General features: G+C 45.2%; 1 long non-coding RNA gene across 2 annotated transcripts in view; it reads left to right on the forward strand.

Moving 5' to 3' along the window:
- LOC143782106 (uncharacterized) overlaps positions 1-27,007 on the forward strand; it is a 63,487-nt gene that overhangs the window by 10,024 nt on the left and 26,456 nt on the right. The window contains exons 3-4 of one of the 2 annotated variants that reach the window (XR_013216871.1): positions 3,644-3,789; positions 5,843-6,704. This is a non-coding gene — a long non-coding RNA (uncharacterized LOC143782106). Of the gene's footprint in view, positions 1-3,643; positions 3,790-5,842; positions 6,705-27,007 lie in introns of those variants that run through there. The other variant, XR_013216870.1, reaches the window with a different exon arrangement.

Consider the following 27,007-nt stretch of genomic DNA (forward strand, 5'->3'; position numbering starts at 1 on the left):
CAGGTGAGGTCCGTCAGCCTTTCCTATTTGCATTAGTTTGTGAGGTCCCTGCTGCTTGTAGCTTGCTGGCAAAGTCCCCTCTCTCCTGTCCTGAGACAGATGTCTGTACGGTGGGCAGTGTGAGCTGTTTTATAGAGTCTCTATCATGACCCGGGCTCTTCAGGTTACTGCTTCACCTTAGACTTGGTGTGGGCAATTAACATACAGTCATATGCCCTCCGGTTCTGCCTTGCGTCCTGGAGAACAACACGACCTCGGGCTCCCGATGCCCGGTTTCTGCACTCTGGCTCTGAGGGTGTCCGGTCGCCGTTCCCCTCTGAGCCCTTTCCTCTTCCACTGTGCTCCTTTCCTCTGAAGCTCCACTACAATACAACCCTTCGGGTTATCTCTTCCTTTTTCAGGGGCTGCAGCTCCCACGTGGCTGCTCAGCCTACTATCTGTTCCAGACGTCCTTCTGCTATCTCTCCCTCCAGTAGACTAACTACCTCCTCCTCCAGACCAGAATACATAAAGTTGGGGAAGCTCCCCTGAATCCGGGTTCAGAGTTTCCTTCTGGCCTGGAGTCAGAATGTGTTGAATGTAGATGCTTACCTGGTAAAGAAAATCCTCCTTGCCTCCAAGCATGATATCACCCTCCCCAAAAGCAGTGGCGGGCTGGGCCGGGTGGCAGGGATGCATTTTCCTCCTGGGCCGCTCCCCAGGTGGCTGTTCAGGGCCGCCAGAGAGCCGGCACTGTACTTTTGATTGCGGCCGCAATATCCTACACAGAGCATCGTGTTTTTTCCCGCTCCACTGCCTAGCGTGCAGCAGTGATGAGGTCATCATGCTGTGACCTCGTCACACTGCCGCTGCTGGCGACGCAGAGCGGGGCAGAAGAGGCGGGGACACGGCGGCCAGTGGGAAGAATGGTGAGCAGCGCTTCGATGCGGAGCAGGAGCTGAGCTGCTGAAGATTAGAGATGTCATTTGCTGTGCACAGGGTATGGGGCATGGATCCATGGTGTTAGTAGTCCACGAGGGCAGCTGCACAGCATTGTGAGTGTGTGTATGAGTATGTGTATATATATATATATGTGTGAGTGTTTGTGTATGAGTGTGTGTGAGTGTATGAGTGTGTGTATGCATGTGTATATATATATATATATATCTATATATATAATTGTCTAAGGGTTTTTCCGTCTGTCTGTCTGTCTGTCTTTCTGTCTGTCTGTCCTGGAAATCCCGCGTCTCTGATTGGTCGAGGCCGCCAGGCCTCGACCAATCAGCGACGGGCACAGTATCGACGTAGATGTCATAATGGTTGCCATGGCGACGATGATGTCATAAAGGTTGCCTCGACCAATCAGCGACGGGCACAGTCTGCCGCGAATTCTGGAATCATCATTGTCCATATACTACGGGGACATGTATATTCTAGAATACCCGATGCGTTAGAATCGGGCCACAATCTAGTATATATATATATATATATATATATATATATATATATATATATATATATATATATATTCGCCACAAACTAGGCATTGTTACTACGCATGCCCGGGAATAGTGGTGACATGTATTTCACTTGTGCAGGCCCACCAGCCCCCGTCTCTGACCACAGCGCCCCCACCGGCCCCGACCTCAGCACCCCTCACCAGCCCCGACATCAGTACCCCCCACCACCCCTGTCATCAGCCCCCGGCTCCAACCTCACCGTTCCTCACCGGCCCCGACATCAGTACCCCCCACCGCCCACAGGGTGGATTAGGTACAGCACAGTGTCACACAGGATGGATTGGGTACAGCAGTGTTTCATGGGATGGATTGGGTACAGCACAGTGTCACACGGGATGGATTAGGTACCACAGTGTCACACGGGATGGATTAGGTACAGCACAGTGTCACACAGGATGGATTAGATACAGCACAGTCACACGGGATGGATTAGGTACAGCAGTGTCACATGGGATGGATTGGGTACAGCACAGTGTCACACGGGATGGATTAGGTACAGCACAGTGTCACACGGGATGGATTGGGTACAGCACAGTATCACACAGGATTGATTGGGTACAGCACAGTATCTACCACACAGGTCTCCGCTATATCTATATATATAATCGCCAGTTGGGACTTCCGGCCGCTGTCCCCGAATCCCATAAGGCACCGCAGCAGTGTCAGTTGCGCAGGCGCAGTTTGTGGCCGCAAGGTAACAAACTGTGTCTGCGCAAGTGACATACACGTCTCCGCTATTCCCACGCAGGCGCAGTAACAGCCACAACTGCGCCGTTCTACCCACGCATGCGTGGTAATATCGTGGCTGTTACTGCACCTGTGTGAGGAATAGCGGTTACGTCTATGTTTTACTTGTGCAGCCGCATTAACAGCCTTACGGCCACGAACTGCGCCTGCGCAAGTGACAGATATATGTCACCACTATTCCCAGTAACAGCCATAACTGCGTGGTGTACCCTCGCATGCTTACTTACGATTTTTTAATACCTCACGCAACACAAACTTCTCCACAGTTCCACACACATGTTAATGGCACTGCACTCCCGATGCGATAGCATTGGGCCTATTTCTAGTATGTATATATATGTATGAGTGTGTGTGTGTATGAGTGTGTGTGTGTGAGTGTATGAGTGTGAGTGTGTATATGCGTGTGTTTGTGAGTGTATGAGTGAGTGCGTGTATGAGTGTGTGTGTGTGTGTATGAGTGTGTATGTGTGTGTATGAGTGTGTGTGTGCATGAGTGTGAGTGTGCATAAGTGTGAGTATGCGTGCATGAGTGTGTGTGTGTGTATGAGTGTGTGCGTGCATGAGTGTGTGTATGCGTGTGTGCGTGCATTAGTGTGTGTGCATGAGAGTGTGTGTTCTCAGACGGGCAGTGTGGAGGGAGGACATTATAGAGACTAGGCACAGTATGTGGGGGACATTATGGAGACGAACATTATGGAGAGGGACAGTAGCGGGATATTATGGGGAGAAGAGGTATGTTTTGGGGAGGGGTGGTGTATATTATAGGGAGAGTCAGCGAAAGGGATATTATGGAGAGGGACATGTATTATGGGGAGGGGCAGCGTATGTGGGGGGTACATTATGGGGAGGGGCGGCGTGTGTGGGGGTATATTATAGGGAGGGGCAGTGAAGGGGATATTAGGGAGAGGAGTGGTGTAGGGAGTATATTATAGAGAGGGGTGGTGTGGGGGGGTATATATGGAGAGTGGTGGCGTGTTTGGGGGTATATCATGGAGAGGGGCGGTATAGGGGGTATATTATGGGGAGAGGTGGTGTAAAGGGTATATTATGGGGAGCTGTGGTATAGGGGGTATATTACGGAGAGGGGTGGTGTGGGGGGTATATTATGGGGAGTGGTTGCGTGTGGGGGTATATTATGGAGAGGGGTATATTATGGAGAGGGGCAGTATAGGGGGTATATTATGGGGAGGGGTGGTGTAATGGGTATATTATGGGGAGGTGTGTTGTAGGGGGTATATTATGGAGAAGGGTGGTGTGGGAGGGATATTATGGAGAGAGACAGTCTGGTGGGATTTTTTGTGCAGGAAGCACATTGACGGGCAATTATTTAGTCAGGCATGCAGCATGGTAAATATTTATATTTTGTTGGCAGTATAATGATACTTTTTATTTTTAAGGGCACAGTGTCAGCAAATGCTGCTGAAGATGGAAAAGAGGGAATTTGCAGACAATAGCTGTGGGCATGAAATCTCATCATGGCTCCTGTACTACATGAAGACAAGGGACAGGAATGACGCCAATCAAGTATGATGTCATCTGTAAGGTACCAGGATGTAAATGTTTGTAATACTTGATGTTGGTTCTGTTGCTGCATTCATGCATTCATCTACTGATGGTGGTTCTGTCTCTGCATTCACCTACTGATGGTGGTTCTGTCGCTGCATTTATCTACTGATGGTGATTCTGTGCCTGCATTCACCTACTGATGGTGGTTCTGTCCCTGCATTCACCTACTGATGGTGGTTCTGTCCCTGCATTCACCTACTGATGGTGGTTCTGTCGCTGCATTCACCTACTGATGATGGTTCTGTTCCTGCATTCATCTACTGACGGTGGTTCTGTCGCTGCATTTGTCTACTGATGGTGATTCTGTGCCTGCATTCTCCTACTGATGGTGGTTCTGTCCCTGCATTCACCTACTGATGGTGGTTCTGTCGCTGCATTCACCTACTGATGGTGATTCTGTCACTGCATTCACCTACTGATGGTGGTTCTCTTGCTGCATTTATTTACTGATGGTGATTCTGTCCCTGCATTCACCTACTGATGGTGATTCTGTCACTGCATTCACCTACTGATGGTGGTTCTCTTGCTGCATTTATTTACTGATGGTGATTCTGTCCCTGCATTCACCTACTGATGGTGGTTCTGTCCCTGCATTCATCTACTGATGGTGGTTCTGTCGCTGCATTCATCTACTGATGGTGGTTCTGTCGCTGCATTCACCTACTGATGGTGATTCTGTCACTGCATTCACCTACTGATGGTGGTTCTCTTGCTGCATTTATTTACTGATGGTGATTCTGTCCCTGCATTCACCTACTGATGGTGGTTCTGTCCCTGCATTCATCTACTGATGGTGGTTCTGTCGCTGCATTCATCTACTGATGGTGGTTCTGTCGCTGCATTCATCTACTGATGGTGGTTCTGTCGCTGCATTCACCTACTGATGGTGGTTCTGTCGCTGCATTCATCTACTGATGGTGGTTCTGTTGCTGCATTCACCTACTGATGATGGTTCTGTTTGTGCATTCACCTACTGATGGTGGTTCTGTCACTGCATTCACCTACTGATGGTGGTTCTGTCGCTGCATTCATCTACTGATGGTGGTTCTGTCCCTGCATTCATCTACTGATGGTGGTTCTCTCGATGCATTCACCTACTGATGGTGGTTCTGTCACTGCATTCACCTACTGATGATGGTTCTTTGCCTGCATTCATCTACTGACGGTGGTTCTGTCGCTGCATTTGTCTACTGATAGTGGTTCTGTCGCTGCATTCACCTACTGATGGTGGTTCTGTCGCTGCATTCATCTACTGATGGTGGTTCTGTCCCTGCATTCATCTACTGATGGTGGTTCTCTCGATGCATTCACCTACTGATGGTGGTTCTGTCGCTGCATTCATCTACTCATGGTGGTTCTGTCGCTGCATTCACCTACTGATGATGGTTCTGTTTGTGCATTCACCTACTGATGGTGGTTCTGTCACTGCATTCACCTACTGATGGTGGTTCTGTCCCTGCATTCATCTACTGACGGTGGTTCTGTCGCTGCATTTGTCTACTGATGGTGGTTCTGTCGCTGCATTCACCTACTGATGGTGGTTCTGTCGCTGCATTCATCTACTGATGGTGGTTCTGTCCCTGCATTCACCTACTGATGGTGGTTCTGTCACTGCATTCACCTACTGATGATGGTTCTTTGCCTGCATTCATCTACTGACGGTGGTTCTGTCGCTGCATTTGTCTACTGATGGTGGTTCTGTCGCTGCATTCACCTACTGATGGTGGTTCTGTCCCTGCATTCATCTACTGATGGTGGTTCTGTCGCTGCATTTATCTACTGATGGTGATTCTGTGCCTGCATTCACCTACTGATGGTGGTTCTCTCGCTGCATTTATCTACTGATGGTGATTCTGTCCTTGCATTCATCTACTGATGGTGGTTCTAGCGCTGAAATTATCTACTGATGGCGGATCTTTCACTGCATTCACCTACTGATGGTGGTTTTCTCGCTGAATTCATCTACTGATGGTGGTTCTGGCGCTGAATTTATCTACTGATGGTGGTTCTGGCGCTGCATTTATCTACAGATGGTGGTTCTGGCGCTGAAATTATCTACTGATGGCGGATCTTTCACTGCATTTATCTACTGATGGTGGTTTTGGCGCTGAATTTATCTACTGATGGTGGTTCTGGAGCTGCATTTATCTACTGATGGTGGTTCTGGCGCTGCATTTATCTATTGATGTATAACAAATTAGCACAGAGCCATATATGGGTCTAATAAAAGACAGGAAAAACTCCCCAGCAATATATATATAATATGAAAATGGAGTCAAAGAGCTGCCAGTGTGGTATAAAAAAGTAACATTTATTAGATAACAAGGTTTTAAAAATTCCAATAAACGGCTAGTACAATACAACCAATAATTAAAGGGTTACTAAGGAAACAAGTAACAAAAAAACCCACACATAAAACCTACATTAAACGACTTGAGGTCACAGATGCCAAACAGTAAGTATGCCAATAGTACAGCATAAATTACTCTGCATGGAGCTCCAAATAGTGCAAAGGTAATAGAGAAAATTAACTATACAATCTATGCCTGGACCTCACCCATGTCAGCCGTGGTAAATGTGTGGAGACACCAGCCCCGGGGGTAAACATGTTAAAGAGGTTGCCCAGTTTTAAGTTAAAAATCACTCTGTGACTGCAGACTCGTGAATCCCCACATTGCTCACAGTGCTGTGGTGATTCGGCGGGCGTGTGACTTCAGGTATGTGATTTGCATACATAACAACTAGCCTTGCTCGGCCTCACTTAATACAGCTGTGTAGAGCAAGGCCAGAAACAGTCTAGTTGTAATGTGGCTGGGAATATACATATCACATACTTGATGACATAACTGCCCGATCCCACCACCAGCACCAGAGAATCCTCACAGTGCACATGATGCCATTATTCACATATAGTGAGTGACTTTAGATTTGTAGCTTAAAGGGAACCTGTCACCACGTTTTTGGAAGATGGGATAAAAATAGCGTTAAATAGGGGCAGAGGTGGGCGTTACATTAGTGTGTGTGTTATGCGTTTATTACCCACCTAAGTTGCCGAAATAACTTTGCAAAGTCTCCGTTTTCGCCTGTCAATCAGGCTGGTCAGGTCACATGGGCGTGGTGTCTTCACCCAGATTTGGCGTAGTTTTCCGTTGGTGGCGTAGTGGTGTGCGCATGCCCAAAGTCCGGAATCCTCTTCCAGGGGATTTAAAATAGCGCGGTGTTCGTTATTGCATTGGTGATCGGTGGGCGCGGCCATCTTCCTTTGGCCGCGCGTGCGCAGAAGCGGCGCTCTGCTGGCCGCGGCTTCAGGAAAATGGCCGCGGGATGCCGCGCGTGCGCAGATGGATATCGCGGCGGCCATTTTCCTGAAGCCGCGGCCAGCAGAGCGCCGCTTCTGCGCACGCGCGGCCAAAGGAAGATGGCCGCGCCCACCGATCACCAATGCAATAACGAACACCGCGCTATTTTAAATCCCCTGGAAGAGGATTCCGGACTTTGGGCATGCGCACACCACTACGCCACCAACGGAAAACTACGCCAAATCTGGGGGAAGACAACGCCCATGCGACCTGACCAGCCTGATTGACAGGCGAAAACGGAGACTTTGCAAAGTTATTTCGGCAACTTAGGTGGGTAATAAACGCATAACACACACACTAATGTAACGCCCACCTCTGCCCCTATTTAACGCTATTTTTATCCCATCTTCCAAAAACGTGGTGACAGGTTCCCTTTAAGATCGGACAACCTTTTTAATGATGGGCCGCTACTCATGGACCACTGCTGTGTGCTTGCCCCCCAGGCTAAAATTTGCCAGCCAGCCCCTGCTTTAGATTCAGTGGCTTTGTATTCAGGGAGTTTGGAAAGGAATGACTTGTACTTATTCACTGTTTGCATTTACTTGTATATATTCCTGTTTTATGCTTTCCCCATTAGGAAAATGCTCTCCGTTATTGACAATCCCAACTAGCGAACATCTGGTCGCCCATATGCAATCCTTGACCAGACATGTGAGGGTGCGTGCTGCTGTGTTAGATGTGTGCTTGCTCTACTTTTTGAATTCCAGGTACAGGATAGAAAAGAACGACTGACAACACTGAGATCTATTGACAATATGGAAAGGAGTTTGCTGAGTAGCACTGACTGCGGAGGATCGTAGTATGGAGCTGCAGGACAATGCGGCAGCCAGCTGGGTGACAGTGAAAAGGCGAGATAGAGTGAAGAGTGTAAGGAAGGCTACTCCTGATATGGCACACCCCAACAATTTTGCTAAGTTGGGTGATGTTAGTACACGTGTAGCATTGCTGCATCAAAACACATCCTCTTAAAGCCAGGGAAGTGTCTATTACAGTAAAGTGGGAAATCGGAGTGCAGGGCAGGACAGACAACTGCTGATAGTGGGGGACTCCATTATTAGGGGAACAGGCAGGACAATCTGTCAGAAATACAGGGATCGACGAAAAGCATGTTGTCTTCCTAGCACTCCAGTTTGACACATCGTGGATCAGGTTGACAGATTCCTGGGAGGAGCTGAGGATAACCCAGCAGTCATGGTGCACATCAACACCAATATCAAAGTTAGGTGTAAGTGTTAGGTTGCAGGTCCTTAAAAATGACAGGGTATAAGGCTGTAAGCTTAAATGGAATTTATGTGTTTGATACAGGGCTATATAAAAGGTTTGTACATACAGTGGGTATAGAAAGTATTCAGTCCCCTTTAAATTTTCCACTCTTTGTTTCATTGCAGTCATTTGGTAAATTAAAAAAAGTTCATTTTTTTCTCATTAATGTACACTCTGCACCCCATCTTGACTGAAAAAAACAGAAATTGTAGAAATTTTTGCATATCTATTTAAAAAGAAAAACTGAAATATCACATAGTCATATTCAGACCCTTTGCTCAGACACTCATATTTAAGTCACGTGCTGTCCATTTCCTTGTGATCCTCCTTGAGATGGTTCTACTCCTTCATTGGAGTCCAGCTGTGTTTAATTAAACTGATAGCACTTGATTTGGAAAGGCACACACCTGTCTATATAAGACCTCACAGCTCACAGTGCATGTCAGACCAAATGGGAATCATGAGGTCAAAGGAACTGGCCAAGGACTCAGAGACGGAATCGCCCATATGGAGCAGAATTGCTCACTTGCTATGAGTGCCGACCACCGGCTTATTTCTTTCCCTATTAGTCTCTGTCGTTCCTCTATCTTCATCTGCAAATTAGTGACCACTTAAAGCAGACATTCCATCAAAACCAGAAGAAATAGTGTCCTAGCTCTCCTTTCTCGTCCAGATAACTACCCATATCAATACCTCCTACCTAGTTTGCATGGTAAAAATATGTTTATACTGTACGTGTCAATGAGAATGGAGACTGTCTGCATTGCCTTTTGTGTTGGTAGTCTATAGTCAGTGGCACAAATTGGTTTTACCCTAGTCTCGTGTAATAAAATGGGGTATATTGTACTCATTCCAAACAACGTGGCCCTAAAATGTGACCTTGCAATGCTTATATTTATAAAACAGAACCTCATAAAGCCACATAATGTTTGCATAGATTTTCTATGCTCTATTTAACTGATTTTTTTGTTAGCTTTAATAGAAGAAACGTTTCCATGGTATTTTTTTATGACGTTGGCCGCTGGATCTCAAACTTAGCAGATATTTTCCACTTATTAGAGAAGTAGTGCCAGTGGAATTATTTATCTGGTGCTATTAAAATATTCTAGTTTTCTTAAAAAAACAATGTTGTACTATGAAATTTTCAGAAGTCGATTTTGAGTGAGACCAGTCACAGATATAAACATACACCTTCAATCTCAAGAATTTCCAAAATGTCTATATTTGTCTTCAAGAAACATTAATTTCACTATAATTGGGGCAATATTTGCATTAAAGGGCTGCCCAAGATAGCTAATTCCTGGTCTACTGCTGGTAAATGTTATGTAATAATGACAGATTAGAACATACAATGCAAATATGGAGTCAGGGGTGCAGATTTCCTACACACAATCCACACACTTTGTCTATCTTACTATAGCCTAATTAAATAACAAAAATCTGAAATGTGGCTTAAAATTAAAATTTTCTTCTGCTGCAGCAATAAGAAGTGTACTTTTGCAAATCTGAATACAAAACAATTTTATTGATGCAGTAGAACTAAAGTCTCATATTGTTAAGCAATTTATTAATGGCAATGCGACTTTTGTAGTACATGCCATTAAGTAGACTAGTTGCAAACTGGTATGTATATAGGCTGTACAATTAGATAACTAAAAGCTAGAATCAATGAACATCTGAGAGGAAGAAGAAAAGCCGGTAATTCATCTGCCGTGTTCTATAAAATCACTGCAGAAGCCGATAGGATAGAAGAGATGGATTACATACAGTAAATGCAGCTGGAATAGGTAGATATATAGATGTCAGTGACAAATAAAATTAGTACGGTGTGTGTGCAAATTACTGGACTTATACTTAATTAATAAAAGATAATTTTTCTGAAAAAGTATCATAGGCTCCCGTGCAATTTTTGTAACCAGCAGAGGGAAAGCTGACAGCTGGGGGCCGATGTTTATAGCCTGGGAAGGGGGTAGTACCCATAGATCTTCCCAGGCTATTCATATCAGCTCACAGCCGTATAATTAGCCTTCACTGGCTATTAAAATGGTGACCCTAAAATGAAATGATGTAGGGTCCCCCTATAATTAATAACTAGCAAAGGCTATGCAGACAGCTGCGGGCTGATATTAATAGCCTAGGAAGGGGCCATGGATACTGCCCCCAGGCTAAAAACATCAGATCTCAGATGCCAAAGAAAAGGCGTATCTCGAAGATTCACCTGTCACCTGACAATACAAAGGTGACATCAACCCCCCAACTATCACCCAACTTGCCACCACTACAGGGCAAGTGGGAAGAGTGAGGATAACTACCAGAATGCTGTAGATAAGCCCCTGATCCCGGTGGCATTAGTTTATAGGCCATTTTTGAGGTGACAGATTCCCTTTAAATAATAAAGTAATTAAAAAAACATGAAAATTTGAATCACGCTTTTCCCCATTTAAAACAAAGAAATTAAAAAGAAAAAATACATATATACTGTATATACCCGAAAAATAAATATACTTTGAATGTATAAAAGTCACACCAATAGAACAAATTCCTTCATCCACAAGAAACAGAAAAACAGTTCTTAATGCCAAAGAGTCCTGTTTGATTTACAGGCTTTGCAGTCAGTACCCTAATGGACTAAATGAGATCTCTGATCTCGTAAAAATCAATCAATAGAGCCCTTGTTTTGTAGATGCACAGTGTGGATGGTAACAGGAATAGTCGTTCACCAGGGATTCTGCCACTGTTCTATGAATGGCCTGCAGTCCGCGTCCATTACTTATAAGTCATCTACCTCTCCTGATAGGCACGCTGGGATAACATTCGGGTTCGGTTGCCTGCTGGAGGGGGATATCCACAGGATGATGGATGTAGTGGACCTCCTCACGTGGCTGAGGGTTGCAGGTCATTCTATGTGTGCCTCATTTGTTGGCTACTTGCAGTAAGAGCGCACACAGGATAAAGATCATCCCTGTACACAAGTGTTATTCGCTAACCTATTGGATGTGTTACCCGATTAGATAGTTGAATTTCACATTCAAATCATAATTGATGTATATGTGGCATTTGATATACCTAGATATAAGAATAAAAGGAATGGGAAAAAAAGGGAAAGAAAAAAAAAAGGGGGAAAAAAGAGATAAGGAAAGGGAGACAAAAAAAAAATGATGTTATATAATATGTGTACAATGTTCTTTTCTTGGGGATGAAGTTATAATATACGTATTCTAATTGCTAAACAGTTTTATACTGATTGGTTCCTCAGTTAGTACAACCACACCCATTAGTAATGAAAATGGGGTATAAATAGCTTCTAACAAAATAATTTTATTGTACACCTGACAAAGGCCTACATGACCAAAATGCATTGTTTTTCTTAATATGTTTTTATTATCTTTTACAATAGGGAAAATAAGTATTTGATACTCTGACGATTTTACAAGTTTTCCCACCTACAGAGAATGGAGAGGTCTGTAATTTTTATCATAGGTACACTTCACCTGTGAGAGACAGAAACTAAAAATAAAAAACAGAAAATCACATTGTATGACTTTTTACATAATTACATTACAATTTATTGCATGAAATAAGTATTTGATCACCTACCAACCAGCAAGAATTCTGGCTCTCACGGAACTATTAGTTTTACTTTAAGAAGTCCTCCTACTCTGTACTCATTAGGCTACTTTCACACTAGCGTCATACGACGCACGTCGCAATGCATCGTTTTGGAGAAAAACGCATCCTGCAAAATTGCTTGCAGGATGCGTTTTTTCTCCATAGACTAACATTAGCGACGCATTGCCACATGTCGCAACCGTTGTGCAACGGTTGCGTCGTGTTGCGTTGGACCGTCGGCACAAAAAAATGTTGCATGTAACGTTTTTTGGTGCGTCGTTTCCAGCATTTCCAACCGCGCATGCGCGGCCGGAACTCCGCCCCCTCCCGGAGCTCACAATGGGGCAGCGGATGAGTTTCAAAACTGCATCCTCTGCCCCGTTGTGCGGCGCTTTCACAGTATGCGTCGCCACGTCGCATTGCGACATGCGTCGTACGACGCTAGTGTGAAAGTAGCCTTACCTGTATTAATTGCACCTGTTTGAACTCATTACCTGTATAAAATACACATGTACACATGTCCGCACACTCAGTCAATCACACTCCAACCTCTCCGCAATGGCCAAGACCAAAAAGCTGTCTAAGGATACCTGGGACAAAAAATTGTAGACTTGCACAAGGCTGGGATAGGCTACAGGACAATGGGAAAGCAGTGTGGTGAGAAGGAAACAACTGTTGCCACAATTAGTAGAATATGGAAGAAACACAAGTTGACTGTCAATTTTCCTCAGTCTGGGGCTCCATGCAAGGACTCGCTTCGTGGGGTAAGGGTGATTCTGAGGAAAGTCAGGAATCAGCCCAGAACTACACGGGAGGACCTGGTCAATGACCTAAAGAGAGCTGGGACCACAATCTCAAACATTACCGTTAGCAACACACTACGCTGTCATGGATTAAAATCCTGCAGGACACGCAATGTCCCCCTGCTCACACCACCACATGTCCAGGACCGTTTGAAGTTCACCAATGACCATCTGGATGATCCAGAGGAGGTATTGGAGAAGGTCATGTGCTTAGAAGAGACCAAGATAAAACTTTTTGATATTAACACCACTCACTGTGCTTGGAGGAAGAAGAATGAGTACAACCCCAAGAACACTGTCCCAACCGTAAAGCATGGTGGGGGAAACATCATAATGTATGGGATGCTATTCTGTAAATGGGAAAGGAAGACTGCACCATATTGAAGGAAGGATGGATGGGGTCATGTATCGCAATATTTTTGCTAACAACCTCCTTCCCTCAGTAAGAGCATTGAAGATAGGTCATGGCTGGGTCTTCCAGCATGAGAATGACCAGAAACACACAGCCAGGGCAACTAAGGAGTGGCTCCGTAAGAAGAATATCAAGGTTATGGAGTGGCCTAGCCAGTCTCCAGACCTGAACTTAATAAAAAATCTTTGGATGGAGCTGAAACTCAATGTTGCCCAGTGACAGCCCCAAAACCTGAAAGAACTGGAGAACATCTGTATGGAGGAGTGGGCCAAAATCTCTGCTGCAGTGTGTGCAAACTTGGTGAAGAACTACAGGAAACGTCTGACCTCTGTAATTGCAAACAAAGGTTTTTGTACCAAATATTAAGTTCTATTTTTCTATTGTATCAAATATTTATTTCATGCAATAAAATGCAAATTATGTAAAAATCACAATGTGATTTTCTGGATTTTATTTTTGGATTCTGCCTCTCACAGGTGAAGTGTACCTACTATAAAAATTACAAACCTCCCCATTCTTTGTAGGCTGGAAAATTTGCAAAATCGGCAGTGCATCAAATACTTATTTTCCCCACTGTATAAAGCTTTTTATTTGCTGCAAATAGTCAATAAAATATCATCTGATTCAACATCAGAGATACTTGATTCTTTGGCTATATAAAGTCGTTGTGGATAGTATTCAGATCCCTTTAAATTTTTCACTCTTTCTTTCATTGCAGCCATTTGGTAAATAATAATAAGTTCATTTTTTTCTCATTAATGTATACTCTGCACCAGGGCCGGACTGGCCATAGGGCACTTCTGGCAAATGCCAGAAGGGCCGGTGCCAGTGGTGGGCCGCTCAATCCGCCGCCCCCGCCGTCGCATTCAACTATACCGGCGTATAGACGCCGGTACAGTTGAATGCAATGATGGAGGAGAGAGCGTCTACAGACGCTCCTCTCCCATCATTCCCCGCTCTGCCTCTGACACTGCGGGTGCGCGATGATGTCATATCATCGCGCACCTGCTGTGTCCCGGGCAGACTGCAGCTGCTGAGACAGGAGCAGGAACCAGGAAGCAACGCTGGGCACGAGGAGAGGTGAGGAGAGTTTTTTTTTTTTCTGGACTGTGGGGCCATTCTCGGAGGAGGGGAGGGGAGGAAGAGAAGAGATGTGGGCTGTATATAGTACTCTGTGGGCTGTGCTCTGTGCTGTATACTGCTGTGGGCTGTATATAGTTCTCTGTGGGCTGTGCTCTGTGCTGTATACTACTGTGGGCTGTATATAGCTCTCTGTGGGCTGTGCTCTATACTACTGTGGGCTGTATATAGCTCTCTGTGGGCTGTGCTCTGTGCTGTATACTACTGTGGGCTGTATATAGCTCTCTGTGGGCTGTGCTCTGTGCTGTATACTACTGTGGGCTGTATATAGCTCTCTGTGGGCTGTGCTCTGTGCTGTATACTACTGTGTGCTCTGTGCTATATATAGTACTCTGTGGGCTGTGCTCTGTGCTGTATACTGCTGTGGGCTGTATATAGTACTCTGTGGGCTGTGCTCTGTGCTGTATACTGCTGTGGGCTGTATATAGTTCTCTGTGGGCTGTGCTCTGTGCTGTATACTGCTGTGGGCTGTATATAGTTCTCTGTGGGCTGTGCTCTGTGCTGTATACTGCTGTGGGCTGTATATAGTACTCTGTGGGCTGTGCTCTGTGCTGTATACTGCTGTGGGCTGTATATAGTTCTCTGTGGGCTGTGCTCTGTGCTGTATACTGCTGTGGGCTGTATATAGCTCTCTGTGGGCTGTGCTCTGTGCTGTATACTACTGTGGGCTGTATATAGCTCTCTGTGGGCTGTGCTCTGTGCTGTATACTACTGTGTACTCTGTGGGCTGTGCTCTGTGCTGTATACTACCGTGGGCTGTGTGCTATATATAGTACTCTGTGGGCTGTGCTCTGTGCTGTATACTACTGTGGGCTGTATATAGTGGGCTGTGCTCTGTGCTGTATACTACTGTGGGCTGTATATAGTACTCTGTGGGCTGTGCTCTGTGCTGTATACTACTGTGGGCTGTATATAGTTCTCTGTGGGCTGTGCTCTGTGCTGTATACTGCTGTGGGCTGTATATAGTACTCTGGGCTGTGCTCTGTGCTGTATACTACTGTGGGCTGTATATAGTACTCTGTGGGCTGTGCTCTGTGCTGTATACTACTGTGGGCTGTATATAGTACTCTGTGGGCTGTGCTCTGTGCTGTATACTGCTGTGGGCTGTATATAGCTCTCTGTGGGCTGTGCTCTGTGCTGTATACTACTGTGGGCTGTATATAGCTCTCTGTGGGCTGTGCTCTGTGCTGTATACTACTGTGTGCTCTGTGCTATATATAGTACTCTGTGGGCTGTGCTCTGTGCTGTATACTACTGTGTGCTATATATAGTTCTCTGGGCTGTGCTCTGTGCTGTATACTACTGTGGGCTGTATATAGTACTCTGTGGGCTGTGCTGTATACTACTGTGGGCTGTATATAGTACTCTGTGGGCTGTGCTCTGTGCTGTATACTACTGTGGGCTGTATATAGTTATCTGTGGGCTGTGCTCTGTGCTGTATGCTACTGTGGGCTGTATATAGTTCTCTGTGGGCTGTGCTCTGTGCTGTATATAGTTCTCTGTGGGCTGTGCTCTGTGCTGTATACTACCGTGGGCTGTGTGCTATATATAGTACTCTGTGGGCTGTGCTCTGTGCTGTATACTACTGTGGGCTGTATATAGTACTCTGTGGGCTGTGCTCTGTGCTGTATACTACTGTGGGCTGTATATAGTACTCTGGGCTGTGCTCTGTGCTGTATACTACTGTGGGCTGTATATAGTTCTCTGTGGGCTGTGCTCTGTGCTGTATACTGCTGTGGGCTGTATATAGTACTCTGGGCTGTGCTCTGTGCTGTATACTACTGTGGGCTGTATATAGTACTCTGTGGGCTGTGCTCTGTGCTGTATACTACTGTGGGCTGTATATAGTACTCTGTGGGCTGTGCTCTGTGCTGTATACTGCTGTGGGCTGTATATAGCTCTCTGTGGGCTGTGCTCTGTGCTGTATACTACTGTGGGCTGTATATAGCTCTCTGTGGGCTGTGCTCTGTGCTGTATACTACTGTGTGCTCTGTGCTATATATAGTACTCTGTGGGCTGTGCTCTGTGCTGTATACTACTGTGTGCTATATATAGTTCTCTGGGCTGTGCTCTGTGCTGTATACTACTGTGGGCTGTATATAGTACTCTGTGGGCTGTGCTGTATACTACTGTGGGCTGTATATAGTACTCTGTGGGCTGTGCTCTGTGCTGTATACTACTGTGGGCTGTATATAGTTATCTGTGGGCTGTGCTCTGTGCTGTATGCTACTGTGGGCTGTATATAGTTCTCTGTGGGCTGTGCTCTGTGCTGTATATAGTTCTCTGTGGGCTGTGCTCTGTGCTGTATACTACTGTGGGCTGTATATAGTTCTCTGTGGGCTGTGCTCTGTGCTGTATACTACTGTGGGCTGTATATAGTTCTCTGTGGGCTGTGCTCTGTGCTGTATACTACTGTGTGCTGTATATAGTTCTCTGTGGGCTGTGCTGTATATAGTACTCTGTGGGCTGTGCTGTATATAGTACTCTGTGGGCTGTGCTGTATATAGTACTCTCTGGGCTGTGCTGTATATAGTACTCTCTGGGCTGTGCTGTATATAGTACTCTCTGGGCTGTGCTGTATATAGTACTCTCTGGGCTGTGCTGTATATAGTTCTCTGTGGGCTGTGCTTTATATAGTTCTCTGTGGGCTGTGCTTTATATAGTTCTCTGTGGGCTGTGCTGTATATAGTTCTCTGTGGGCTGTGCTGTATATAGTTCTCTGTGGGCTGTGCTGTATATATTACTTTGTGGGCTGTGCTGTATATATTACTTTGTGGGCTGTGCTGTATATATTACTCTGTGGGCTGTGCTGTATACTACTGTGTGGACTGTGCTGTATACTTCTACGTGGGCTGTGCTGTATACTACTGTGTGGTCTGTGCTGTATACTACTGTGTGGTCTGTGCTGAATACTGCTGTGTGGGCTGTGTTATCTACTACGCGAGCTGTGCTATAGTATGCAGGCTGTGCTGTATACTATGCGGTTTGTGCTATATAATATGCGGGCTTTGCTATATACTATGGGGAGTATATTATATTCTATGGGGGAGGCCATGTTATGTACTATGTGGCTGTGTTATATACTATTGTGGGGGTATATTATATTCTATGGGGGAGGCTGCGTTATATACTATGGGGGGCTGCATTATATTCTATGGGGGGCTACATTATATATTATGGGGAGGTGGGCTGTATTATATTCTATGGGGGTTACATACTCTGGGGTGGCTGCATTATACTCTGTGGGGTGGCTGCATTATACTCTGGGGTGGCTGCATTATACTCTGGGGTGGCTGCATTATACTCTGGGGTGGCTGCATTATACTATATGTGGGCTGCATTATACTGTATCGAGGACTATGGGGAATACGTTATACTATATGAAGAACTATGGGGTGCATTATACTATGGGAAGTGAATTGTACTACATGGATGACTGTGGCGGTGCATTATACTATATGGAGCACTATGAGGATTGTATTATGCTATATGGAGGACTATGAGGATTGTATTATGCTATATGGAGGACTATGAGGAGTGTATTATACTATGTGGAGGACTGAGCAGTGTATTTTAATATATGGAGGACTATAGGGAGTGTATTATACTATATGGAGGACTATGGAGCACATTATAATATATGGAGGACTATGGGGTGTATTTTACTAAACAAGTAAAATGCTGCATATTCGGATTGTTTTTGCTGGAACAAAAAGCCTTGTTGTCAGCAGCACATTGCCAGTGTAAACTGTAGATGTGCTGCTGAAAACATGATACTGTATGGTGATCTGTTAGTGATCTATTAGTGATCGTTCTGTCTCATCATTATTCCTCAGCTGGTGGAAAGAGGCCGGGAAACAAGCGTTGAACAACTTCAGTATTGTCGATCAAACTCGTTTAGCGGCCTGAACTCAGCGCACGTAAATACAACAGAAAGGCTTCTGTGTGATGTGCAATATGTTAGCATTTGGGGACCCATTTTAAACTTTGCCTAGGGCCCCACTTTGCCTAAAACCGGCCCTGCCTACAAGTGTACAAAGATATTATACAGTCACCATGTGACAAGTGGGCCTGTGTAACTTCAAATGCCAGGGCTGAATTTTAGTCCCAGTCCGGCCCTGCTCTGCACCCCATCTTGACTGAAAAAAACCCAGAAATATAGACATTTTTGCAAATTTCACAGGTCTGCGACTAAAAAGCTGTTTGATTATTTTCATCTAATTTCCATGTATTTTGGTGTGCTGAAAACGAAAAAAATATTGAAAAAAATCCTGGACGTCAGGATTTGCCACAAAATCCAAAATTCTCTTCAAATTTTGTATATTTTTCTAAATTTTTGGTATTTTTTTATCTTAGGGTTTTGAAAGTCAAAATTACTATTAATTAATTCACATCAATGCATTGAAGATATACAATGTCAAAAAAATATAACTTTCAAAGAAAAGAACTTTCACAGTGAGCTAACGAAACCAGCATCAACATGTTGCAAGCTGAACGAGCAGGCTCTGACATGCCCGGGCTTGATTCAATTGTTTTATCTTGGTTCTCGCCTGTTCACACTTTTTCATCTCTGTTCGTGTTAGCTCATCATATTCAAGTTGAAGGAAGGTGTGTTCGTCGGACCAGACATTAGAAGGCTTATAGCTGATCAAGAGTTTATCAATACCATAACGCATCCTCAAAAAGAAGGGTGGTTTGCATTTAAAGAGGTCGTCGAGAAATTTTTAGGCAATAACAAAGACCCTGACTCCAAAAAAATAGTTGGACGAATGCTGAAAGCATTTCAAGCTTTAGGTTGCCTGATGAGTTTGAAAGTGCATTTCCTCGATTCCCACCTTGACAACTTTCCTGAAAATTTGGGAGCTGTGAGTGAAGAGCAAGGTGAACAATTCCACCAGGACATTAAAGGGAACCTATCACCCCGTTTTTTTCGGTATGAGATAAAAATACTGTTAAATAGGGCCTGAGCTGTGCATTACAATAGTGTAGTTTGTGGACCCCGATTCCCCACCTATGCTGCCGAAATACGTTACCAAAGTAGTCATTTTCGCCTGTCAATCAGGCTGGTCAGGTCGGATGGGCGTGGCTTCTTCCCCCAGATATTGCGTAGTTTTCCGTTGGTGGCGTAGTGGTGTGCGCATGTCCAAGGTCCCCAATCCTGCACGGGGGGGTGAAAATAGCAGCGATGTCCGTTATTCCATTGGTGGTCGGTGGGCGCGGCCATCTTCCTTTGGCCGCGCGTGCGCAGAAGCGGCGCTCTGCTGGCCGCGGCTTCAGGAAAATGGCCGCGGGATGCCGCGCGTGCGCAGATGGAGATCGCGGCGGCCATTTTCCTGAAGCCGCGGCCAGCAGAGCGCCGCTTCTGCGCACGCGCGGCCAAAGGAAGATGGCCGCGCCCACCGACCACCAATGGAATAACGGACATCGCTGCTATTTTCACCCCCCCGTGCAGGATTGGGGACGTTGGACATGCGCACACCACTACGCCACCAACGGAAAACTACGCAATATCTGGGGGAAGAAGCCATGCCCATCCGACCTGACCAGCCTGATTGACAGGCGAAAATGACTACTTTGGTAACGTATTTCGGCAGCATAGGTGGGGAATCGGGGTCCACAAACTACACTATTGTAATGCACAGCTCAGGCCATATTTAACAGTATTTTTATCTCATACCGAAAAAAACGGGGTGATAGGTTCCCTTTAAAGAGATGGAAATAAGATACCAGGGAAGATGGAGCATTACAATGATGGCAGACTACTGTTGGATGCTTCAGAGAGACATTCCAGATGCTACTCACAAGCGTAAATGTACCAAGAGAAGCCTCACAGGGAAGAAGAATCGATTTTAGTGTGTGTTAGTGAGCTCATTGCAGTTAAAAAATGATTTTCATGAAACATTTGTAATAAAAAAATAATTTTATGAGTCTATTTTCATTTATTTTGAGGTATTGTCTTATTTAACATAGTTACTTAAATTGTCAGAAAACGTGATGTCCTATGACAAAACGGAGGTCATTTTCGGATTCAGCGCACTTAAAAACATAAAAATTACGTGGAATAACCAAAACAGCTTTGAAAAAAATTTTTTTGCAGACCTGTGTTTATTAAAAAAGAAAAACTGAAATATTACATGGTCAGAAGTATTCAGAACCTTTGCTCATTATTGAGTAGAAGCACCCTTTTGAGCTAGTACAGCCATGAGTCTTCTTGTGAATGATGAAACAAGTTTTTCACACCTGGATTTGAGGATCTTCTTCCATTCTTCCTTGCAGATACTCTCCAGTTCCGTCAGGAAGGATGGTGAATGTTGGTGGACAGCCATTTTCATGTGTCTCCAGAGGTCAGGGCTCTGGCTGGGCCAGTCAAGAATGGTCACAGAGTTGTTCTGAAGTCACTCCTTTGTTATTTTAGCTGTGTGCTTAGGGTCATTGTCTTTTTGAAAGGTGAACCTTCGGACAAGTCTGAGGTCCAGAGCACTCTGGAAGAGGTTTTCATTCAGGATATCTCGGTACTTGGCCGCGTTCATGTTTCCTTCAATGGCAGCCAGTCGTCTGGTCCCTGCAGCTGAAAAACACCCCTGTAACAATTATAGTGGAACACTCAGGAATCTCTTGGCTTGAGACAAATAAGGCAGCAGAACCAAAGTAAAGTGTCAAATCTGTATAATTCAATAAACAAAGGTGCAAGGCGTGAGCAAGTACAAAACACAGCAAACAAGGTGATATCAGGAGAAGATACTTTGCAGCTCTGCTGCAGGCAGAGTCAGTGTTTATATGCACAAACGTGGGTGCAGCATGTGCACATAAGTTCAAGTGAATGGTAAACCAAGTCCTTCTTAGGAGTAGTTCATTTGCAGGTCCGCTGTGGGCAAAGTCTTATGGGCGCAGCACTCTCTGGAGTAAAGCAGATCTTAGAACACAGTTCATACCAGGGTTCACAGTCACTAGAAAAGAGTCCTGAAGCAGAGGAGAGCTTCGAGTCCAGAAACAGTCAAATAAACTGCAACCGATACCAATCTATATAGCTGCAGCAGGCAGAGCTTACATGTCCACGCAGGCAGAAGGAGGATGCAGAGTAACAGGCAAAACAGCTTGCAGCACAAACACCTCAGAGCTGGAAAGGTTTGCTGAGGAGATGGAGTCGGAGTATCTGAAGCAGGAAAGTCTCTTGCAGCACAAGCCAGGAATACTAGCAGAATACACAAGCAAGGAGTGGGATGTGAGCCAGGGTTATAAAGACAGGGAAGGCAGATCACATGGGCAGAAGAGAGGCAGCAGACGCCATCTTGGAAAAAGGCAAACAGCACCACAAATGAAACAGGGAATCCAGAGTCCTGACATTACTCCCTCAACAGCGGCCTCAGGACGATCCAGGACCTGGTTTCTCAGGGTATCTTTGAAGGAACTGAGCAATCTTCTGAGGGGCACAGATGTTAGCCACGGGTTCCCAAGAGACCTCAGGTGGATACCCCTGCTATCTTATTAGATACTGAAGACGATTCCTGCAGACCCTGGAATCATTGATCTCTTCCACCAAGAATTGTTTCTGCCCGTCTACCAGTACGGGTTGTGGAGGGGGCACACTGCGTCCCTGGAATTTATTAGGAGAGACAGGTTTCAATAGAGAGACATGAAAAATTGGGTGTACCTTCATAGTCCTTTGCAGCTTTAGACGGCAGGCCACAGAATTCATGATACCGCTGATCTTGAAAGGACCGATGAACTTCTGCCCCAGTTTCTGTAAGGGAACGTTCAGCCTTAGATTCTTAATGGATAACCACACAGAGTCTCCTACCTTAAACATGGGTGCTGGCTTCTGGAATCTATCAGCCGATTTCTTGTAGCGTTCTTGGGCTGAGGTTAAAGATTCCTTAAGGACTTCTAGATTCTCCCTCATAGCAGTCAACCTCTCCTCCACTGCCGGAACTGGAACATCCATCGGAGACCTAGGAATGATGCTCGGATGATAACCTAGATTAGCGAAGAAGGGCGTTACCATAGTGGAGGCATTCTGAGAATTGTTGTAAGAGAATTCCGCTAGAGGAAGTAGCTCCAACCAATCATCCTGAAGATGACAGATGTAGCATCATAGATATTGCTCTAAAGTCTGATTTGTTCGCTCTGTCTGACCATTCATCTGAGGGTGATATGCAGAAGAAAGACGAATATTAATATTAAGTGCAGCACAAAACCCCTTCCAGAATCTTGAGGTGAATTGGACTCCACGATCAGAGATCACTTCATCTGGGACCCCATGCAGCCAAAAAATATACTGAATCACCAAGTTCACAGTCTCTTTTGCCGAGGGGAGGCCAACACAAGGAACAAAATGAGCAGCCTTAGTCAGACAATCAACCACCGCTAGGATTGTATTCATACCACCAGAAGTAGGAAGATCCACAATGAAGTCCATAGAAATTGAGCCCCATGGGCAAGATGGAACTGGTAGTGGTTGAAGTAGACCCGTAGGAGAAGCACGAGGAGTCTTATAACGAGCACATACCTTGCAAGAGAGAACATAGTCCTTAGTATCCTTCAGGCAAGTTGGCCACCAGAAGAATCGGCTAATTCTTGTGTCTTCTGTACCCCCCTATGACCAGCCAACTTGAAGTCATGTACCAACTTGAGAATCTGCAGACGTACGGCCTCAGGGATGTAGATACGTCGGTCATGGAACCACAAGCCTCCCTTAAGGACAAGATTGAGATCCACAGGTGGGTTAGCAAGACATACATCACCATCATAGGCCTCCTTGATCTCCGTACACAGGTCTGGATCATGGATTACTCCGATGAAGTTGGCATCTGATAAAATGGTCTTGGGTGGGGATCCAGGTACGGAATCAGCAGAATGGATTCGGGACAAAGCATCAGCCTTCCCATTACGTGAACCTGGACGGTACGAAATAACAAAATTAAATTGATTTAAAAATAAATTCCACCTAGCCTGATGTGGAGACAGACACTTAGCAGATCTGAGGAACTCTAAATTGTGATGATCGGTCAGCACTATGATCTGTTGTGCAGCCCCTTGCAGATGGTGCCTATATTCCTTAAAGGCTGCAATAATCACTAGAAGTTCCTTATCTCCCACGTCGTAGTTCCTCTCTGCAGGGGTAAGCCTACGGGAAAAGAAAGCACAAGGATGTAAAAGAGCCTTCTCTCCAGTTCTTTGAGAGAGAATGGCCCCCAATGCCCAATCAGCAGCGTCCACCTCCACGATGAAAGGAAGTGTTGGGTCCGGGTGAATCAAGAGCGGAGCTGAAGTGAAACATGACTTAAGCCAATCAAAGGCTTTTTAAGCCTGTGAAGACCACTTAAAGGATTTCTCCTTCTTAGCCAGAGAAGTGATGGAACTGACAATCTCTTAAAAATTACGGATAAAACATCTGTAAAAATTTGCAAAGCCGATAAAGCATTGAACTTCCTTAACGTTTTTAGGTCCCGGCCAATCCAGGATTGCTTGAATCTTACCAGATTCCATGTTTATCCCTTGAGGAGAGATGACATACCCCAAGAATTGTATTTCAGAATGATGGAAGTCACATTTCTCTGGCTTGATATAATGATGGTTTTCTTGCAAGCGTCTCAAAACCACTTTGACATGTTCTTGATGTTCCTGTAGGGAGTCAGAAAATATTAGGATGTCGTCCATATACTGTAGATTGCGACAAACTGGTCCAGTAAATCTCTAAAGATATAATTGGCAAGATGTTGAAAGGTTGCAGGGGCATTGCACAGCCCAAAAGGCATCACCAAGTATTCAAAATGTCCATACCGACATCTGAAAGCCGTCCACATTCATCACCAGGATGAATACATACCAGATTATATGCCCTGCGAAGATCTAATTTAGAAAATACCTTGGCATGACGGATTCTTTCCAATAGTTCAGGAATCAAAGGCAAGGGATATCTATTTCGAATGGTCACCTTGTTGAGTTCCCGATAATCGATACAAGGTCTCAGAGTCCCATCCTTCGTCTTCACAAAAAAATAGGTGCCCCTGCTGGTGAGGAAGAAGGACGTATAAAGCCCTTGGCCAAATTTTCATCAATATACTCCTTCAAAGCTTGTAGTTCAGGAGCTGCTAATGGATATACATTACTGAAAGGAATGCCAGCCCCTGGAAGCAGTTCAATAGGACAATCATAAGACCTATGTGGTGGAAGCTGATCTGCCTTCTTCTTATCACAGATATCAGAGAATTCCTTATACACAGAAGGTAATGTGAATACCGGTTCCAGAGGTTCTGAATCAAGGGACTTCGGTACAGTTTCCAGTAATGTTGAATCACTCCTTGTTGGAAATGTAATTTCTCTGGTCTCCCAGTTGATCGTTGGATTCTGTGAACACAGCCATGGAATGCCTAGAATCACAGGAAAATGAGAAGAAGAGATTAATAGGAAGGAGAGCTGCTCCTGATGATCTGGCTCCAATACAATGGTAAGAGGTACAGTCTCCTGATCTACAGGGCCAGAGATTAATGGTGAGTCATCTACAGTCTCCATGGCAATTGGGGAAGCTCTATGCAGAATATCTATACCGTGTTCCTTGGCAAAAGCAATGTCCATGAAATTACCCCTGCGCCAGAGTCGATCATGGCAGCAACAGAGATCCACTGTCCAGAGCATAAGTCCTTTCTAGGGAGTGAACAGTGAGAACTCCTCTCCTGCTCAGTGGAAGAAGTAGTCATTGAGAGTGCATGGAAAACAGCATTCACTGGTAAACTAAATTCAGAGACATCTGACTCAGCATCACAGTCATCATATTCCCCTACCGCTGCTAACACCTTGTTAGGCCGCTTGGGACAGTTGATCAGGAAGTGGTCAGATTGGCCGCAATAGAAGCACAGACTCTCCCGGAGGCGGTGCTCTCAGCGTTCATTACTCTCACGCCTCTGTACTGAGTCAATTTGCATAGGCACCACCTCAGTCTCCCGAGTGGCTTTACCTGCAGATTCCTTAGGAGAAAGGGAATAGTTAGACATGCGATTAAATACTGCCATTTTCTCCTGTCTATGCTCAGTAAGGTGAATATCAATGCGTACACAATGTTGAATAAATGTTTCTAGTTCTTGCAGTAACTCAGAATGAGCTAGCTCATCCTTTATAACACTAGACAGACCTCTTCTGAAAATAGGCAATTGTGCATAACAATCCCAATTAGTATTCACAGCTAACCTTCTAAAATCAGTGGCATATTCAATAGCTGAACGTTTACCCTGGCGTAAAGACAGTAAGGCAGTCTCAGCAGAGGCACGGCGGTTAGGGTCATCAAACATTAATGCCATGGCAGCCAAAAATATTCCAATACATTTAAACGTGGATCACGAGACTCGATCATCGGATTCGCCCAGGCGAGTGCCCATGATGTCAATAGCATAATAATGCATAACACCTTAGATCGATTGGTGTGAAAACGGTCAGCATGCACATCAAAATATAACAAACATTGATTTACAAAGCCACTAAATTTATCACGATCACCATTGTATCTGAGTGGCGGCAGCTTAGGGGGACTGGCTTCCTGCGACTGTCTAGGGGGTAAGACCACTTGTGTGGCCATCTGAGCACTTAAATCCTGAAAAGCCTGTCCATACTGGGACTCCATGCTTTTAAATTTATTTTCCTGAGCGTCCATTCGAGAACTCAGATCCTGCAGAGTCTGTCCAAACAACTGCTGATTATGTTCCAAGCCTCCAACCTTAAGGTACCATTACACTAAACGATATCGCTAGCGATCCGTGACGTTGCAGCGTCCTGGCTAGCGATATCATTGAGTGTGACAGGCAGCAGCGATCAGGATCCTGCTGTGATATCGCTGGTCGTTGAAGAAAGTTCAGAACTTTATTTGGTCGTCAGACCGGCGTGTATCGTCGTATTTGACACCAAACGCAACGATACCAGCGATGTTTTACACTGGTAACCAGGGTAAACATCGGGTTGCTAAGCGCAGGGCCGCGCTTAGTAACCCGATGTTTACCCTGGTTACCAGTGTAAAATGTAAAAAAACAAACAGTACATGCTCACCTTCGCATCCCCCGGCGTCCGCTTCCCACACTGACTGAGCGCCGGCCGCAAAGTGAAAGTACAGCACAGCGGACACGTCACCGCTCTGCTGTTAGGGCCGGGCTCAGTCAGTGCAGGGAAGCAGACGTCGGGGGACGCGAATGTAAGTATGTACTGTTTGGTTTTTTTACATTTTACGCTGGTAACCAGGGTAAACATCGGGTTACTATGCGCGGCCCTGCGCTTAGCAACCCGATGTTTACCCTGGTTACCCGGGGACCTCGGCATCGTTGGTCGCTGGAGAGCGGTCTGTGTGACAGCTCCCCAGCGACCAAACAGCGACGCTGCAGTTTATCGGCATCATTGTCTGTATCGCTGCAGCGTCGCTAAGTGTGACGGTACCTTTACTCTGCAGACTGCCTATTTCTTTTTGCAGAGATCTCATCATAGAAAACAGTTGCTCAATCTTAGGTTCAGTAGCCATTGTCTCAACAATAATAGTGGAACACTCAGGAATCTCTTGGCTTGAGACAAATAAGGCAGCAGAACCAAAGTAAAGTGTAAAGTCTGTATAATTCAATAAACACAGGTGCAAGG

Source organism: Ranitomeya variabilis, chromosome 6, assembly GCF_051348905.1.
Source record: "Ranitomeya variabilis isolate aRanVar5 chromosome 6, aRanVar5.hap1, whole genome shotgun sequence".
In the NCBI taxonomy this organism is placed as follows: Eukaryota; Metazoa; Chordata; class Amphibia; order Anura; family Dendrobatidae; genus Ranitomeya; species Ranitomeya variabilis.